This window comes from Mya arenaria, chromosome 15, assembly GCF_026914265.1.
Source record: "Mya arenaria isolate MELC-2E11 chromosome 15, ASM2691426v1".
Classification (NCBI taxonomy): domain Eukaryota; kingdom Metazoa; phylum Mollusca; class Bivalvia; order Myida; family Myidae; genus Mya; species Mya arenaria.
Window position 1 is genome coordinate 57,088,992 of NC_069136.1, and position 7,500 is coordinate 57,096,491.

Here is a 7,500-nt window from a genome sequence, read left to right on the forward strand (position 1 = left end):
ATTCGAACCCACGCCTCCGAAGAGACTGGTGCCTTAAACCAGCGCCTTAGACCGCTCGGCCACGCTACCTGTTAACATACACCGACTGTTATTGATTGTATGTAGTATACATGTATATGTTAACAATACGGGTGTTACATTCGCGTAGTTAAAGATACAATACCGAATAAGATAAAACTAAGTATAAACCTCTGATTGAAATGTGAAGGTAGCGTGGCCGAGCGGTCTAAGGCGCTGGTTTTAGGCACCAGTCTCTTCGGAGGCGTGGGTTCGAATCCCACCGCTGCCACATTTCTTTTTACATAGTCTTAATAGATAGGCCAAGGTTGTGGAAGTTATCAGCCTACTTTGAGGGGTTCGGGTGTGGGTTCGGCCATTTATTTGATTATTTCAAATATGTATTTATGCATTGAAGAATTTCTAATTAGTCTGTTTATACCCATGTGTAACATTGAGAAGTTAATAAATATCCATATTTTCGCGAACTCCTACACCAAATAAGGCGAGTAGATTTAAATTGTGTCTCTTAACTTTATTTTGTAACGCAGTGTTTGTTATAATTGTCAAGAAAAATATAATTTTCTACGTTTGATTGAAAAAAATTAGGAGAAAATTGTTTCCCCTTGTATCGTTCCGAAACGATACGCTTGGGGGCGCTATGATTTCGCGCTCTATCGAGCACGTGTTTACTGTGCAATATTGATTGATTCATTCAGCGCATGGTCATCAAGCTGTGTACAAGCATGTCCGACGATAATTCTTATTCCGACAATACAATTGCCATGCAGTTGCGTGATATTTCAAATAAACTTTCGCAACAAAGTGACGAAGTATCTGCTTTGCGTGAGGAATTTAGGGGAAACAGTGTTTCTATTGGAAAGGAAGTTAAGAAATTGAAAACGGACATAGACGTGCAGTGGAAGAGGCAAGGTAACAAAGTTCAATACACATTCAACGCGGAGATTATTGACTTTATGAGTCAAGCTTGTTGGGCTTTGGAAAACGACAAAGTATCCTACTGCAAAGATGTTCTCTCTGAAGGAATAGATAAACTGAAACACAGGCAAAAGTTAATTCGTATTGCTGATAGCTCCGAGGGTGGATGGGACACCGTGAATTGTTACGAATCCAATCCACTAGCCAGTGACTCTGATGATGAAACTAAGTTACGTAAGGCCGAAACGCAAGCTCTCAAGAAGCGAAAAAACAAGAGCGTCAAGCGTCTTCAGTCAGCACGCAAGACGCCTTCTGCAACCGTTACTTCCGGCGCTTTGTATGGGTATCCTGCTTACCGTGGTTTTCAACCAGACGCATACAGGCAGCAGGCTCCAAGAGGCAGGGGGTCTTTTCGTGGCTTCTACGGCAACGCTCCCAGAACCAGTCTCCCGTTTGGTTCCTGTTACTCCTGTGGGGAACACGACCACTTCCGGCGACAATGTCCGTACACCACCGGTGCCGCCGTCTTCAAGGCCGACGCCTCAGCCGCCAAGAAATGACGTGGCACAGGGCACCAGCACCGTGGAAGATGAGTATATTTCATATTTGTCAGAACATTGTAAAGAACAGGAACATTCACACAATTTGACTACTGATTATTTTGAGTATGAATCCGGGCAAAAAGACATTATAGTTCGTGGTAGGCTTAGAGAACATTTATATTTTTGGAAACGAATTTGTACAAATGATTTCATAATAGACACAATAGAAAACGGTTATAAAATCCCTTTTTATTCTTTACTAGCATCTTGTTGTTTAAGGAATAATAAGTCTGCTTTAGATAATTCTGAATTTGTTTCTGAAGCCATGAATGATTTGTTAATAAGAAATTTAATTCAAGTTTGTGAGTCTAGGCCTCATGTAGTTAGCCCACTCACTGTCAGTGTCAGGATCAATCAAAAATAACGTTTAATTTTGGATTTTAATCGTTAATCGACATTTATGGAAACAATATTTTAAGTATGATGACATCAAAACTGCATTAGGCTTTTTTGAACAAGATTGTTGGATGATAAAATTTGACATACACTCAGCATATCATTTTATAGAAATCTACTCGCTTCATACTGAGTTTCTATGATTCTCTTGGGTAAACAGCCTCGGTAAAACTGTTTTTTATAAATTTTTAGTATTGCCATTCGGTTTAAGCAGCAGTGCTTTTATTTATAGTAAAGTTGCTAGGCCCTTGGTATCTAAATGGAGGGGTGAAGGCTTTAGAGTTATGATGTTTCTAGACGATGGTTTAGGTTCAAGCCGGACTTACGATAGTACTGTAGATCTAAGCGCTGTAGTAAAGCAAGATTTGATCTCCTCGGGGTTCGTTCCAAAAGCTGAAAAATGCATTTGGGTACCAGTTCAAAACATGCAATTTCTTGGAAATGATATAGATTCAAACACAGGATCTTTGTCTATACCTCATGCTAGGCTTGAAAAATGTAAGGACATTCTTCAAGGTCTTGTTAACAGTGTACGAAGTCACAGTAGGGTGAACGTTATAAAGCTAGCAAGTTTTACAGGTCAAATTATGTCCATGTTAATTGTCATAGGTAACGTTGCTCAGATTATGACACGTTATTTAAGTATGGACATTATTCAGGCCCCTCACTGGTATTTCTATGTGTATTTAAGCACACAAAGTAAGGACCAACTTCGTTTCTGGGAAAATGAGTTGCCTTCGTCAAATTGTAGAAGACTCTTTGAAAGTCATTCTTGTTCAAAGATAGTTTACACTGATGCTTCGTCGTACGCGTACGGTGGTTACGAGGTTAGTACAGTTAACGGAGAAGCACACGGTGTTAGGTCACCTGACGAAATGTTGAAGTCCTCCACGTGGAGGGAGTTAATGGCTGTGTATAGAGTCCTGTTGTCATTGGTTCAAAATTTGAGGTTTCAGAGGGTAAAATGGTTTACGGACAACCAATCCGTTTCAAAAATTGTAGCTAATGGTTCAATGGTACCTGAATTACAAGAAACCGCTTTAGATATTTATAGATATTGCGCGTCAAATTCTATTATCGTAGAAATGGAATGGATTCCAAGGTCCGAAAACGACAAAGCTGATTATTTGTCAAAAATCGTAGATTACGACGATTGGGGTGTTTCGCAAGCAATAGTAGATATGGTTCAGAATAAAAGGGGGAATCTTGAAGTAGATTGGTTTGCGTCTGATTTCAATGCAAAATTGCCTTGCTTCTATACAAGATTTTGGAACAAAGGTTCCAGTGGCATAGATGCATTTACTGAGAATTGGTCTGGTAAATTTGGACTGTTCGTGCCACCAATTTGTATCCTTCCGAGAGTTATCAGGAAAATGATTACTGACCATGTGTTTGGAGTTTTGATAGTTCCGTACTGGCCGTCTTCAAGCTTTTGGCCTTTATTATGTCCACTTGGGACTTTTACAGATGCAGTGTTAGACTGGATGTATTTACCAACATCAAAGAGTTTTTACACAATTTGCAAAAACGGAAAAGGGTTGTTTGGAAATAAGGATTTAAATTTCCAAATGTTGGCACTATTGGTTAAATTTTGATAGAAGGGAGTTAAATCATGTACTGATTTAGAGCAATTATAGTGCTTTATTATCTCCCTTTGCTCCACACAGCTGCACGTAAAACATAATTACGTTAATTGCGTTACAACATGCTCTCAAATTGTGGCATTTCCATTTTTTACCAGTCAATTTTGTTTTGCATTATATGATAATCACGAGTTTTTAATTCCTACAGCATATTATATATAGCCTTAGGGCATATTTGTACGTTTGTACGCTGATCAATGACAAATATAAAATGCTTGATAGTACATTTATTCGCTTTAAATGTTTTCAGTAGCCAGAAATTACTCTGTTGAAGTTTTAGAAGCAAATATTGTAAAATTTACACGTGAATTTAGGCAAACGTAACGCAAATTATGTTTTACGTGCGTTATAGGTCGAGCGCTTTTAACAATAGTCTGTGAGACATGTGCACAGTTATAGAACATTTAGTTCTCACAATAGTACCTAAAGTACATAAATTTCAGATAATGGTCTTGTAGACATATTTATTGCAATGAAGTAATGCATTTTCATATATGTAGGCTTGACAGCCATTAGAATAGTCAGCGAAAGAAACGCACGCATTTATATATACAGGCTCGGCGGACATTAGAATAGCCAGTTAAAGTGATGTACGCATATATACGAAGGCCCGGCGGCCATTAGAATAGCCAGTTTTAGTTATGTGCTCATATAAATATGCAGGCCCGGCAGCCATTAGAATAGCCAGTTGTGTGTTCATATAAATATGCAGGCCCGGCGGCCATTAGAATAGCCAGTACAAGTTATGTACCCACATACATATGCAGGCCAGGCAGCCTTGAGAATAGTTTTAGAATTTATGAAAAACTCCATGTGTTGTACTTATGTAATACGTTCATGTTTTATGATTATGCAACAAAGGTTGAAAGCGTTCAAATAGCTTTAATAACTAGTTATATTCACAAGATATAAGTTTTGTTGTTTAATAGATTTAATAGTATCATTATAAAGTTAACATGTTAATATGTTCATTTTGCAAATAAAAGATACATTTAATTTAAAAAGATTTTTACATCTATTTTTCCAGATTCACAAACACGAGATAGACGAGCTGGCGGAGGTCTTGGCGGACAAGGTGGCCCTTCTCCCTCATATACTGCAAAAGTCAAGAGCCGACAGCACGTGCAAGAACTATAAACAGTCGTTTCAAAGGTGGAAAGTTTGGGCTCTTTCAAACGGTTTCGGGATTAGGGACATTTTGCCCGCTAGGGCTTTTCCGGTGGCTATCTATCTAACTTCGTTAATACAGACTGCTTCTACAGCAAAACCTATTATATCAGCTTTCTATAGTTTAAAATGGATGCATGAAATTAATGGTTTTGTTTCCCCTACTGATTCAAAACTTGTTATTAATGTGTTAGAATCAGCAAAACGTATAAATTCTAGGTCTACGATTAAGAAGGAACCTATAACTGTTAGTATCCTACAAAAAATGTATGATAGTCTTTATGGTGAATGTAACTTAATGTCACAGAGAATGATTTGTGCATGTTTAATAGCCTTTTCTGGTTTTTTAAGAAGTGCTGAACTGTTAAAGATAAAGAGAAGTGATATTATTATAAGTACAGCATATATGGAAATATTTATAGAATCTAGTAAAACTGATCAATATAGAGACGGCGCATGGATAGTTATAGCGCGAACTGGAACTTTGTTGTGCCCTGTTAAGAATTTGGAAAAGTATATTCAATGGGCTGGATTTTCTGATGAATCTTACATATTTTGTAACTTGAGTGCTACTAAAACAGGATTTAAAGTCAGAAGTGTTAACAAGCCTATGTCGTATTCAACAATAGAGATTTGTTCATAAAAACTTTCAAACCTTTAGTTACAGACGTTCGTAAATATGGCTTTCATTCACTTCGTTCTGACGGGGCTACGGCTGCCGCAAACAAAGGTGTAAAAGACCGAATGTTTAAGAGACATGGACGTTGGGCGAGTGAAAAAGCGAAAGACGGTTACGTAAAAGATAGTTTAGAACAACGTTTGGTTGTTTCACAGTGCTTGGGTTTATAAATGATGAGTTCCGAATTAGTTTTGTTTTTTTATAAAGTCGCTTTCCCGTTCTTTATAATTCAGTTGATTGGCCATGACACTTACAACAAATTAAACATTTGTATACTATACATGTTGTTTTTCGTCTTAGTACAAGATCGAATTAGTAAGATAGAGTGAGTAAGGATTGATTCTAGGGAAATATAATTTTCTACGTTTGATTGAAAAGAATTAGGAGAAAATTGTTTCCCCTTGTATCGTTCCGAAACGATACGCTTGGGGGCGCTATGATTTCGCGCTCTATCGAGCACGTGTTTACTGTGCAATATTGATTGATTCATTCAGCGCATGGTCATCAAGCTGTGTACAAGCATGTCCGACGTTTTTTATTTCAAAAAACTTAACGGGTTCATTCATATCAAACATCGGAACTCATCATTATATTCTTGAAATCAGTATACATTATGATATACAAAATTTTGTCTTTATGTTTTACAAAAGTTGTGTTGTTACATAGATATATCAATGCTTTTTGAATAATTTCATTGAAAATGTGTTGTTTATTATGATCGTATACGTTGAAATATGTGAAAATGTTTGTGTATGTACAGTTGATTGGCCATGACGCTTACAACAAATTAAACATTTGTATACTATACATGTTGTTTTCGTCTTAGTACAAGATCGAATTAGTAAGATAGAGTGAGTAAGGATTGATTCTAGGGGAGGCTTAAAACTTTACATTTCAAAATATACTGGCCAGTGTGGGGGTCGAACCCACGACGTTCGCGTTATTAGCACGACGCTATAGCCGACTGAGCTAACCGGCCTTGTTGCTTTCCAATTACATTTGTAATAATTTATTGTGAATACTCAATTGTTACACTGCTCATTAAAATAAGCATGCTTCTTGTTACAATAACTATGGAAATGGTCAACGTACTTTAGCAAATGTATACTGCTTCATGTCTTTCCTATTTAAAGGTTGTCTTTGTGCCCTGTGATATAAATGTTATTGTAGCATTGATGAAATACATATAATATACCTTGCTGATTTCCGTTGATAAAATATTTAGTGGCAGCGGTGGGATTCGAACCCACGCCTCCGAAGAGACTGGTGCCTTAAACCAGCGCCTTAGACCGCTCGGCCACACTCCTGTTAACATACGCCGACTATTATTGATTGTATGTAGTATACATGTTAACAATACGGGTGTTACATTCGCGTAGTTAAAGATACAATACCGAATAAGATAAAATTAAGTATAAACCTCTGATTGTAATGTGAAGGTAGCGTGGCCGAGCGGTCTAAGGCGCTGGTTTTAGGCACCAGTCTCTTCGGAGGCGTGGGTTCGAATCCCACCGCTGCCACATTTCTTTTTACATAGTCTTAATAGATAGGCCAAGGTTGTGGAAGTTATCAGCCTACTTTGAGGGGTTCGGATGTGGGTTCGGCCATTTATTTGATTATTTCAAATATGTATTTATGCATTGAAGAATTTCTAAATAGTCAGTTATACCCATGTGTAACATTGAGAAGTTCATAAATATCCATATTTCGCAAACTCCTACACCAAATAAGGCGAGTAGATTTAAATTGTGTCTCTTAACTTTATTTTGTAACGCAGTGTTTGTTATAATTGTCAAGATAAGGCTTAAAACTTTACATTTCAAAATGTACTGGCCAGTGTGGGGGTCGAACCCACGACATTCGCGTTATTAGCACGACGCTCTAACCGACTGAGCTAACCGGCCTTGTTGCTTTCCAATTACATTTGTAATAATTTATTGTGAATACTCAATTGTTACACTGCCCATTAAAATAAGCATGCTTCTTGTTACAATAACTATGGAAATGGTCAACGTACTTTAGCAAATGTGTACTGCTTCATTTCTTTCCTATTTAAAGGTTGTCTTTGTGCCCTGTG

General features: G+C 37.5%; 6 non-coding genes across 6 annotated transcripts in view; 2 read left to right on the plus strand and 4 right to left on the minus strand.

Moving 5' to 3' along the window:
- Trnal-aag (transfer RNA leucine (anticodon AAG)) overlaps positions 1-69 on the minus strand; it is an 82-nt gene extending 13 nt beyond the window's left edge. The window contains exon 1 of the tRNA in view: positions 1-69. This exon is cut by the window's left edge and continues 13 nt beyond it. This is a non-coding gene — a tRNA (tRNA-Leu).
- Positions 70-207: 138 nt separating this feature from the next.
- On the plus strand, positions 208-289 carry Trnal-uag (transfer RNA leucine (anticodon UAG)). Its single transcript has one exon. It is a non-coding gene; the product is annotated as a tRNA-Leu (tRNA).
- Positions 290-6,328: 6,039 nt separating this feature from the next.
- On the minus strand, positions 6,329-6,402 carry Trnai-aau (transfer RNA isoleucine (anticodon AAU)). The gene has a single exon. It is a non-coding gene; the product is annotated as a tRNA-Ile (tRNA).
- Positions 6,403-6,648: 246 nt separating this feature from the next.
- Trnal-aag (transfer RNA leucine (anticodon AAG)) lies at positions 6,649-6,730 on the minus strand. The gene has a single exon. It is a non-coding gene; the product is annotated as a tRNA-Leu (tRNA).
- A 131-nt stretch (positions 6,731-6,861) lies between these two features.
- Trnal-uag (transfer RNA leucine (anticodon UAG)) lies at positions 6,862-6,943 on the plus strand. Its single transcript has one exon. It is a non-coding gene; the product is annotated as a tRNA-Leu (tRNA).
- Positions 6,944-7,253: 310 nt separating this feature from the next.
- Positions 7,254-7,327, minus strand: Trnai-aau (transfer RNA isoleucine (anticodon AAU)). Its single transcript has one exon. It is a non-coding gene; the product is annotated as a tRNA-Ile (tRNA).
- Between the last annotated feature and the right edge of the window lie 173 nt (positions 7,328-7,500).